Consider the following 12,097-nt stretch of genomic DNA (forward strand, 5'->3'; position numbering starts at 1 on the left):
AACACTATATAGTTATCTATTTTATTCTTTTGAATTTGATTTGTGTCTTTATATCAACTTTTTGAAATGTGTTTTCCATCGTCTCCATGAATTTGTTTACGCCTTATGTAACATTGCTCTGCAACTAAACTTGCCTTACCTTCAGATACAGAGACAGTCTCATTTACCGTGGATGTCACTGTTGACACAGCTTCTGCTGAACACATATGGAAAAAAGTTTTTGTCGTGGTAAAATACATTTCATCATCAGAAACACAAGTATAGTGTAAGGCAACTTACCAAAACCTCCCGTGTCATGGAGCGGCTCTGTGACTGTAGACTCTGAAGCAGCATCAACAGGTTCACGAGTTTCACACTCCGTTGCCGTTGTGAATTCCGTTCCACTATCATTGGACTCATTCTCATTCATCATCACTAAACACAATTTCCTCTGGGACATGGTGTGAATAAAGGTCAAATGAAGACAGTGTACACATGCACTGTGTTCAGACTAAATAATCTCTCAAGATATACATACCCTCAAGTTCAATCTCATCCAATGATTTTCCCTGCATTCTGGAAAGATGTCCTTTCTCCATTGAGAGAAGTAGTTTGAGGGTGGCCTCAAACTACTTCTCTCACAGCCTCCTCCAGGTTTTGTATTGAGAATTCCGAGCGCAGACACACCAACAAGCGACCAACTTCCCTGAGCTTCTGTCTCATGTATTCACTCTTTGTAGCATCTTGCCCATGTCTGTTGTAAAGGGACTGGGCAAACTGAACAATAGGTCATAGGTCATTTCGCACAACCGAAGCAACCTCATCCTGTTTCATGGCTGTCAGGAGCTTCCACACACCACCTGGAATCCGGTGACTGGATGCAGTCTGTAGAGCAGCAGCCAAACCCAGCACTCTGGTTCTTCCAGGTTCCTTTTCAGTATCTTAGTAGTAGTTTTAGGTTTTCTCTTAACTTTCAATGGTCCATCTTGTAAAACTGCAACGTTATGTCTAAAATTTCCCTTATTTCTCATTTTCTCTAATAGTGTTTTCCGCTCTTGTGAGTGCTCAGGTAGGGAAAAAACATACAAACATACAACTTCAGCGTGCGTTTTATGTGTTCTCAGGTGGCGAGAAATTTTGCTTTGTGGCTTACCACAAATGTAACAGTAATTTTTTATGGTCATAGTCAATTGACTTGAGTTGTGATTGAGAAGCTGTGCTTCATCCTTTGGCTTTTTCTTTGATGCCTTTTTGGTGGATGTACCTAAATGTGATTTTTTAGCAGCACTGGGAATCACATGGTCTTTAAGAGGTGGTGGAGCCTTGGATTGGCTAGGCCAAACTTGGATGTCTGCATCTGATCCATGAGATGTTCCTTCAGCCATAACAGTTTTTTCTGTAACCTCTCTACCGCTAGACATCGAGGGTATGCTTGTATCTGAATCATTATCATTTTGTGACTCCGAGTCTGGTATGTACTCCTCATCAGACAGGCTGTGATCAAAATCTGATAGGTTACCCACTTCTGAATTGTCCTCATCTGACACCAGATTGTCCACAGAACATATAGAAGACTGTGGCTCCTGAAAGAATGAGAAACAAATTAAATAATTGGAAACAGCAAGAGATGTTAGATATTCAAGAAACCTTATATAGGGACTCACCTGTGAATGGTGCTGGAGGTCATCTGTAATTCGCTCAAGGCATTTTTTATGCCAGACGCCCAAACAAACTGTAACACATTTTAAAAGTTTTAATTTTATGGGTAAATTAAAAATGTCTTGTGTCATAGCAATGATTTACACAGAAACAATAGAAATGTTGTTTTAATTTTAATAGAGCGAATAAAAAGAATCAAAAGACAAGAATCGGGACAACCTTTAGCATAGTACCCACTTTTGTTGCCAGCTGTTTATATTTTTTAATTAAATTTTAATTTAATTAAATTATTTTAATGGCTGTATGTGGAGTTATTTTTAGTAAATCTATACTGTTATACAAGCTGTACAATGACTCCTTTAAGTTGTATCAAAGTTTTGTTTCTATAGTATTATCCCATGAAAAGATACAACAGATACAACAAAAATATGAGGGGTGGGCTCACCTTTGTGAGATACTGTAAATGAGAATGCATACACCAAAGGATCAGTTTATTACATGCAACTAGATAAAAATACATGTAGTGTACCATAAAAATGCCACAATAAATCCTCCATCCTGAAGGTTCAGTGTTTCAATAGTTTTAAATGTGGAGGCTTTATTTCTTGGTGGTGTTGAACTACATACAACACCACATTTAGACTTTATTTAATATAATTAAATTGACAAAAATGATTATTGCATGTGTCAGTAGGCTATGACAGAACACGACACAACAAACAACATATCTGACAATTGGCATCCAGTTGCATCAGTTTGTATGCACAAACGTTAGAAGGATTTATTTTTGGACTGTTGTATTAGACACCTTCCCTTTCAGGTGCACCTATGTTTTAGGTAGATGTAAGGAGTGCACGTCCACCTACGGCCCTGTACTACACCACTGTACTAAATACTGCAGCTTACCTTTGCACTTATATCCAAGCCACTTCAAGGAGGATACAGGTCCCACACACTGGATGCACTTGTCCAAGGATGATACTGTTGTGCACACAAGCTGATGCTTCTGAAAATGTATGGTAATATTTAATAATGTGAAAAGTCACATACTGATAGCTAGAAAACCATATAAACGTAACCTAATATTAACATGGCATACAATATACTGTACCTTTTTATTGCAGACAACTGGATCCATTTCATTAGAACCGATGAACTGTTTCGTGCCATTTTCAGTGGTTCCCTAAAACAGTAAAAAAGAGCCAACGGTTAAAAACTACATCTGCATTGATATCCGTTTTCTCATGTTAGGTTTTGTTAATACCAAAATTGAGGAAGAAACGTAGTGTAAAGAAATACTTGCTTTACAACCTTTATAGTTTTTTAGACATACAGTTTTTTAGACACATTATACTAAACCAGATAAAATTCAGCTTGTCCAAGAACTTCTAAAAACAAACTGATGACACTATCAACCGCACCTTGAGGATTGGTGGTTTACTGCTTAATACACACACACATTCAGATCCTATGCCAACTTTCACTTTCAGGAGAGAGTACTTACAAAACACATTTCACATTCAGGTGACTACATACACACATACCTACATTACTTGTTGGTGGACTTACGCATTGCCACACGCAAAGAATGAAGTGCTAAATTTTATGTACCGTTTCATTCTGGCTGTGTGGACCAAGCAGTGGACTTGTCAAGTTCCTGCCTTCATCCATCTCAGCCTGGTTGCCCTCGGCCATCTCCTGTAACAAATACATCATGGAGGAAATTAGTAATGGATATACATCCACAAAGAATGTACTTTGCCACACGCAAAGTAATGAAGGCCTACATTTCATTTACCGTTTCATTCTGGCTGAGTGGACCAAGTTCTGGACTTTCAGACTCTGGTTGTTTTCATTCACAGACTGTAGCAGATTCAGCATGGACAAACAATACAAATTAACATACTCACATACTGGAAATGTACCATCCCATAGGATATTTGAGGTTGTAGAATGTCTTATCACCTTTGATGATTCAAATTCCAAGTTGTGGAAGGAGAATTTCCCAACTTAAAACTGTGCATGTTTGTGGTAGCATCAGTAACAAAGAGCTTGCTGTGAGGGTTACAGTGCTAACCACTGCTGCCCCCTCACTAGATGTAATTAAACACTTCAGTTTTGCAATATACCTGTGGTAGCACAGTACTTTTCTTACCTTATCAAAGCTTCTGAGAGGACCAGCTGATGTAGCTCTAACCTTTTTTTGGCACCGTCTTGTTGGCACCTTGGAAGCACGTGTAGAAGGCTCTGATGAGGATGATGACACAGCGTGCTGCTCCTCCATCGAACTTTCTGCAGATTCCTGAAGAGTTTAACAACAATCATCAGACGAATGACAACATAGTCAGTCTCTTTCACACTGTATGTAGTATGTATTTTAATACATTAATGTCTAACATACATGAATGTTGTAAACAAGCACATTCAAACTAAAGCTACAAGGACAATATACATTGTTCCATAGTTAGACCATAACCACTATCAGAACTATCAGTTTCACAAAACGTTTATACCACTTTGGATCTCCATGGCCAGTCTGAGTTGCCATAATTATAGGTGAGCTCTTCTCCTGGACTTATGTCTCGGGTTGCAAACAAACACAAGCGTGGCTTCCCTTGCAGGGTCAAGCACTTCATCTTGGCGTTTGGGTTTATGTGGTTGTCATTTATTAGTCTTCCAAATGACCCATCCTCTTTGGCTGCATCAACACTACAAAACCACAACAATAATTTATAATTAGGCAGCTCTTAGTTGGTCTAATATAAATTAACATTTTAATACTTGAAGATTCTATTATTTAAGTTCAAAAACGTCTTTGATTTAATACCTTTTTTTATATATATATATATATTATACCTTCATTATATATATTTATACCTTCATTCCAGAGGCTTAGATCCTTAATTTAATATTATTTCTGTGTTCACTAAACCAAAAGCAATGTGTCATTTAGTTTTGATTAGACAAAGCGAAATATAATACACACCACCAGAGTTTTCCATCAAAATGGAACTCAAACATGAACACCAGCTTGTCATGGTAAAGTCTCTGTCTTCTTTCACATTCTTGCTTGCTTATGAGTTCACCTCGATATTCCAACAGAAAGTCTCCTTTTTCAAATGGAGCCGTGGTGAAGATGCCACGACCTAATTAATACACATAACAAATAGATGACAAAAAGTAAGCTGATGTATTTAATCATAATTAAATCAAGGGATTCAACTTACCTTTGAAGGCATTGATGAATTTGATGTCAAATCCTACTTTGTCCCTTTCAGCACTAGCATTAAACTGTGCATCCTGCTTTGGATCGAGCCGTCTTCGTCTTCGCCTTCTGTCTGATATGTGTCAAAAACCTGCAAAACAAAAAATAAATCAGGATTGTGTTCATTGCATGACAAGCATGAGCAACACACAGTAATCTATAAGTAATCTAGTAAAAAGACAAACAGAAGCAGGATGCTGTGCTCATAACTGCATCTTAAATGTTAAATGCTACTAAATGTATGAACCATCTCAGCCAGAAATAGGGTGGGGCGGCATTAAGGTATACGGCGGGGCACACAGGTAGCGACGGTATCATTTTTAATACCGGCAATAAAAAAGTGTAAAAAGAGGGTTTTTATTACCATGCGTAACTTCTAACATAAAGACTGCACAATGCTGCGCTCTTAACATGGTAAAATTACAAAAACAAACAGAAACACATCGGGACGGGCTCAGCAGTTTAATACCGCGGTCCGTTCGCTATATGCGTTTTTAAATGGCCTCAATAAAAACTATATTAAGTGAAAAAGATCGCTTGTCATGTTTCAGGCAGTTTAAAATGCACTTTACCTGCCGTGAAGTGTCGGCTGCAGCAGCTGAATTAAAATGAGACGTGCGCGGTGTCTCTGCAACTTGCAATGCGTATATGCGACTTAATGTTACGATATATTTGATGATATTTTAATCTTAAATTAAACTACACTGCAAAGAAAACCTGGATTGTCAAGCAGCTGCTTTACCTGTCCGCCTCTCTGCCGAGCATGACGCAATGGCTGCGTTTAAATGTCCTCCCTGAGAACTAAGCACCGAGCCCGCGCGGACTAACGCCGTTTATCCAGCCGCTCCTAACGTAGCCGAGCTCCGGTACGCAACCAAAACACACAGCGGTGGCCTCACTCCATCCATTAGGCCACGTGGTCTAGTGTGTTTGTCACATAAACTTTTGTCAGAATGTTATTGGCATAGTGTTTATGATAAGAGTTTTTGTTGGTGCAGTAGCCAGCGCAAACACATAGACATATTCTGACTAACATGGGCACTGTAGATGTCTTTGTAAACAATAAATGGACAATATTTAACTTGTTTCTGAGCCTCTCTATCTTCAGTTAGCATAGCTTTCAATGGACTTTGATTACTGTAGTGTGGTGCAGTATAATATAGTATTACTATGTCATAGCACTGTGTTGGTTTTCAAAATCCTTTGATAATATAATCGTTATAATAATAATAATAATAATAATTTTGGGTGGTTAAAACTGTTGATCTCTTAATTTAACTAGAATGGCAGTTCCTGAAGAAACTGTGATTGCAGAGCTGTTAGCAGTGTAACAGATATCAGCTATTACAGGCGACCATTTCACACCTGAACGCTGTGCTGTTGAAGTCATATCAGGTATTTCACAGAAGCATTTGAAAAACAGGATGGATTTATGCTGAGTAATACATATGTTTTCACTATAGCGCCCCCCAGAGGCCAAACCATGAAGTTTCAGCTGTATAGCATGGCTACTTTCTGAGTTGTACATTTGTAATTACTATGTTGTCAGATTGTCCCAAAGTCACAGCAAGGGTGTCATCACATTTAGACACTTTAGTTTTGAAAGCATGTTTGTAGCTTTACAGCTGTAGGAGGAGCGTTCTGTCATCATTACGTTTTTTTTCCTGTTTCTTTAAGTAGAATAACATTGATGTGATGCAGTCAGTTGGAACAGTCTGGACAGGTTTGACTGAATGTTTTATAGCGTCCTCTGTAGTAAACAGGGACTGATCGCTGCATTCACTCGCTTAAAATTGTAACCCGGGTGAAAAACTCCAGCTACTGCTCCCATATATTGTATTGTGGGCCATGTTGTATTTCTACGTAATGACGTCCGACTCAGACCAATCGCATCACTGTAACCTGGCAGTGCCAGTCTAGATGCGAGTGGGACACGAGTAGGAAAAGTTTGCTGTAATTCATGTTGTCCTCTCTTCAAATTAAATGTACTGAATGTTGATCTATAGGAGCCAACTACCAAAGTCTTTATGTGTCGAGTGGATCATCTGAATTGATCTTAAACTACAGAACTGGTGAGTCTCATTACTGTTAGCTCAGCTGCTCATTCATTCCCATTGGGTAAGTTAGCCTAGTCGCTTCCATTGGTTTATATGGAGCGGTCAGCACAGGATATTAAGAATTAAGAAACCTTTATTAGTCCCACAATGGGGAAATTGCATTTTTGCAACAGCAGATACAGACAGCAAAGGATAAGTTAAGAAAAGATATATATGATAAAATAAACTACCAATAAAATATAGAATAGAATCATCAACAGTTTACATATGAACAGTTATTGCACAGGTGAGTGGAGGGAGAAGTGGTCTGTAAGAAAACTGTACATAGTGCATCAGAAACTAAATAAATAATGTGTTGTACACTGTGGTGTGTGAATATTGCTCCTATCAGAAGTGGTTATTATACAGTCTGACAGCAGCAGGAAGGAAAGACCTTCTGTATCTCTCCTTCACACACCGAGGGTGGAGCAGTCTGCCACTGAAGCTGCTCTGCAGAGCTGACAGGGCGTCCTGCAGGACTCATTGTCCAGCATCAGAATCAGAATCAGAATCAGAATGACTTTATTTGTCCCCGAGGGGAAATTCTTTTTTGTTACAGACATTAGAAATTAAAGATACATTGAAATATATAATAAATATCTAAATACCTAGATAGCATTTAAATCCCTGAGTTGTATCTAAAGAACATATTCACTACTGTATAAAACCTTTCCATAGTAAAGAGCAGGACATGAATGCACCAGTATGAATGTACAGTGTCTGAGTGACACTTCTACTCTTATACTCTGTACTTAACTGCATTTAATGTACCTTGATACCTCTGGCACAGGAATTTCCTTGGGATTAATAAAGTCTTATCTTGTCTTATCTTACAGTTCAGAGTTCAGTAGTTTGATTGAGACAGGCAGGAATGACTTCCTGTGTCTCAGTGGTGCATCATGGGAGTCAGTTTTGTCAGGACCCTCCTGTCACCCACCTCCTGCACTGAGTCCAGAAAAAAGCCAGGTCTCTCTGACTATCCTTAACTGTGCTACATTGAATCAATGTGAGAGGTCTGTAAAGTATTTCTGTCTGACCTTTAATGTTTGATCATGTTTGATATTGCTACACTAGCAGAATTGATATTATAATATAGCAAACATTTATTTCCCAGTTTGACTAATAGAATATCTATATTTGTATGTATATATTATATATACACTGAAGAAAATGGAAACACTGTGAATCTACAGAAACAATACTAGTATATCCAACACAAATCATTCATATTTCCTCTGTTAACATAACACACAAGTAATCTCCATGTATTTGCACACATTGTTGAATGTGCTAGATTCTCTTGTGTTGACTGAAAGTGACTCAATTAAATAAGAAACGTGATGTATTTAAGTTTCCTCACACCCGGAAATGGAATGTATTCAAAAACTGCGCCTGAAACAAAACAGCTGTTATTGGGTAATAAAAGAAGAAGAAGCCCTAATTTCAGCAGCAGCAACAGAGGAAGCCTTTCTGTCAAGAAGATTCAGCAGTCTCCTGTCAAAGACCTAATTAGTGAAACAGTAAGTTTATTAACATTGACAATGATATACGCGACATTTGAACTGTATGTAATGCAACAGTCCGGCATTTATCACGTTCCTGTTTATATAGATTCCAGACTTTTTAGCGTGCTAATCCTTGCTAACAGGCTCACAACCTCTTGCTAGCTACCATATGCTGGGGGTCATGTCGAGTTTACCTGAGACTTCAACAGAGGTTTACTGTATGTGTATAGTTAGTCTGGGTATGGAATTTGTCTCTTCAAAAACTACGCGAGCAAATTGATGTGTAGCTGCTTCTGAGTATATTGAATTTAAAACACTTTAGCATGCTCTCTCTCTCTCTCTCTCTCTGTTTCTCTCTCTCTCTCTCTGTTTCTCTCTCTCTCTCTCTCTGTTTCTCTCTCTCTCTCTCTGTTCTCTCTCTCTCTCTCTCTGTTTCTTTCTCTCTCTCTCTCTGTTTCTCTCTCTCTCTCTCTCTGTCTCTCTCTCTCCCTCTCTCTCTCTGTTTCTCTCTCTCTCTCTCTCTGTTTCTCTCTCTCTCCCTCTCTCTGTTTCTCTCTCTCTCTCTCTTTCTCTCTCTGTTTCTCTCTCTCTCTCTGTTTCTCTCTCTCTCTCTCTCTGTCTCTCTCTCTCCCTCTCTCTCTCTGTTTCTCTCTCTCTCTCTCTCTGTTTCTCTCTCTCTCCCTCTCTCTGTTTCTCTCTCTCTCTCTCTTTCTCTCTCTGTTTCTCTCTCTCTCTCTGTTTCTCTCTCTCTCTCTCTCTCTCTCTCTCTGTTTCTCTCTCTCTCTCTCTCTCTCTCTCTCTCTGCCAAATACACTGGATGACAGCGTCACTCCGGTGCGTCGTAGCGTATAAAGTGCTTAATGTCCGGCCGTCAGATTTAATATGTCCCGCGGCTTCTGTCTTAAAATGTGTCAAATCAACAGGTAGTTCTTATTTTTTTAACTCATTGCGTGACGTTTACGGGATGTTCTGAGCAGACCACGGTCAGCTCGCTGTCTGCGTCGCCACGGTGCGTCACAGCGCTGCAGGGCCTGGACGTTACAGCAACACAGAGAGCTGTGAAGCTGCTCAACACCGGTTCAACACTTCGACACAATTCACCACAAGACTAAACATGCTCATGTATAGAACCTGCTCTCAGAGAGAGTCCGTGTTGTACGAGTGCAGTTCTCTGCCTTCTCACTGGAGGCACTCGCGGTACCAGTCCTCTGGTGCCATCTCTGCTGTCAGTTTCTATGTGTTTCTGTCCACATGGTGGCGTTTGTAAAATTCACTGCAGCTGTCTGCAGCGGCCCGATGCCCATACACACACGCAAACACATGCTCACACAAACACACATGCTGACACACACACACATACAGATGAGCCCACTCCCAGCAGCATGTAGAGAGTGCGTGTTGTTTGGCTCTGTTGCTCATGACATGCTGGGTTGACTTAACTCCATTAACTATGCTCAGATAAGCTATTGTAATAGGCCTACCACTACTCATAATAATAATAATATCAACATTATTATTATAATTTGTTATGGTGACAGGCCTAATTACACTATGTTAAACGTGATGTTTTATATGTTGCTCTTTTTATTTTGATGTGTTTCAATTATGGACATGTGGCAAACTCAGTGGTGTTTGTGTATTCTTATAGGTCCTCGTCCTATTTCCTATTGACACATACATAGAGACTTGTAATGGTAAGTGCTGTTATATTGCCTTCTGAGTTGCTGTTAACATTCCTTATTGTGACATTTTTGTTTAGTCTTTGTGTATATTACTTTTCACAGATCAACGCTGACTTTAAAAGAATCACCACCATCCCACTACAGTCCAAGTTTATGTCTCAGCTGGACATCTATTCTGACAAACTGACAAATGTCTTTCAAAAAAGAGGCGGTCAACTCGGACAAAGGCTCAAAACAGTAGTTGCAAAAATGGCTGAGGTAAGTGATACATATTTCAGACTGTAGTTTGTATGTCTGTCTAATTTTGACAATGGTGTATGGACTTTTGGAGAGGTCATGGAAAGTTTAGAATATCTTAGATTATGAATATTTTTGGCAGGAACTTTGTGACAAGTGAGCAGCCTCGAGACTTAAATTTGAGAATTGTGCACCAATTTTATGATTGATTTACATTGTGCTTATAATTGTGTAGTACTAATGTAGCGCCTCTCTAGCTTAACAGATTAACATGAGAGGTGGCTAACCTGAGTTCTTTAATTAACTTCTTTAAATGTACCTTATGTGTATTTTTTATTTTATTTTAACTCTCTCTCTCTACAGAGCAATACAAACCAGCAACAGAAAATAGGAATTATTACCCTTTCACTTAGCAGTTTATCAGGTAATTAACGCTTTACTTTCCCTTCAAAATAAATAAAAGTGTTACCTGACTATAATAAACACCCAAAATGCACAATAACAACACTGGGTTTACTGAAAAAATAAAAAATGTTTACTCTCAATATATAATTTCAAACCATAAACACTCTTAACCAAACAGCAAACGAAAAAATGTCAGCAGATAACAAAACACTCCAGTAGACAGTAATTAAGGGCCCAAATAAACAACCTTATTCTTTATAAGCTGGCAATGGTCAATAGTCATAAAAACCAAAACAAACGTTGCTGGCCAGGCCGTCGCTCTGTGCGTTGTAGCCGAAAACAAATGGCTCCTTCGCCCGCAGGCAAAATAAATAAAGTCAAGGTACCTGTACGCTGAGCTCACACACGTGTGCAGTCCAAACTCTGTCCCAACAGCAGAAGAGGAAACAGAAGACCCACACCAGCCACACCTTCTCCTCACTCGGTACAGCTTTGCAGAATGTTTGGTCCTGTTCTTCACGTCTAGGCTCCGCACCGACTCCGCCACTTGCGCTCGCGGACCGCCAGCCTCCCAGCCAAGTCCCAGCACGAGAGTTAGCTACTGATTTAGCAGCTAACTAATTAGCCTCGATCTCTGTCGAATATTCCACCCGAACGGGAAAAACTCTAACACTGTCCAGTCTTCAGAAAGAGTCCGTGTTGAACACTTTCACCCGAATGGTGCTAGAGTCTATCAAAATCCATTAAACAGTCCAACTATCTCCATTGCTCCTCACACGCTCTTTACTCGCCATTCTCCATCTTGTTCCTTCTTCTTCTCTCTAACTTCAACTTCAACCCCTCCCACTCTCCTTTGACCTCACACGTGATTCACTCACGTACAATGTTTATATATATAAAAAATAAAACACAATCCCCTGTGTCACACATTTTACAGGCCACTTCCAACATAAATAATATACATGCCAGCATAACAATAAATGCAATAAACAGTAAAATAAAACTATCAAAAAGAAAACACAACATCCTTATTGGCTAATGAATTTATCCCTTTAGTTTAATCTACTGTATATCAACTCATGGACAAATTATATCCCAACCGGGTTACACCCTCCCCCTTTTAAATGTCTGAGTGTCCTCATCAGACACAAATATATGGAGTATGAGCATAATAACTAAGTCTCTAGTGCGTTCCAATTTTTATGACAATACCCCGGTGCGCTATGGTTAAAGGTCTGTCACTTGATTTACCCATCTCATCGTATGAGA

The sequence above is a fragment of the Parambassis ranga genome, unplaced genomic scaffold (assembly GCF_900634625.1).
Source record: "Parambassis ranga unplaced genomic scaffold, fParRan2.1 scaffold_21_arrow_ctg1, whole genome shotgun sequence".
Lineage (NCBI taxonomy): Eukaryota > Metazoa > Chordata > Actinopteri > Ambassidae > Parambassis > Parambassis ranga.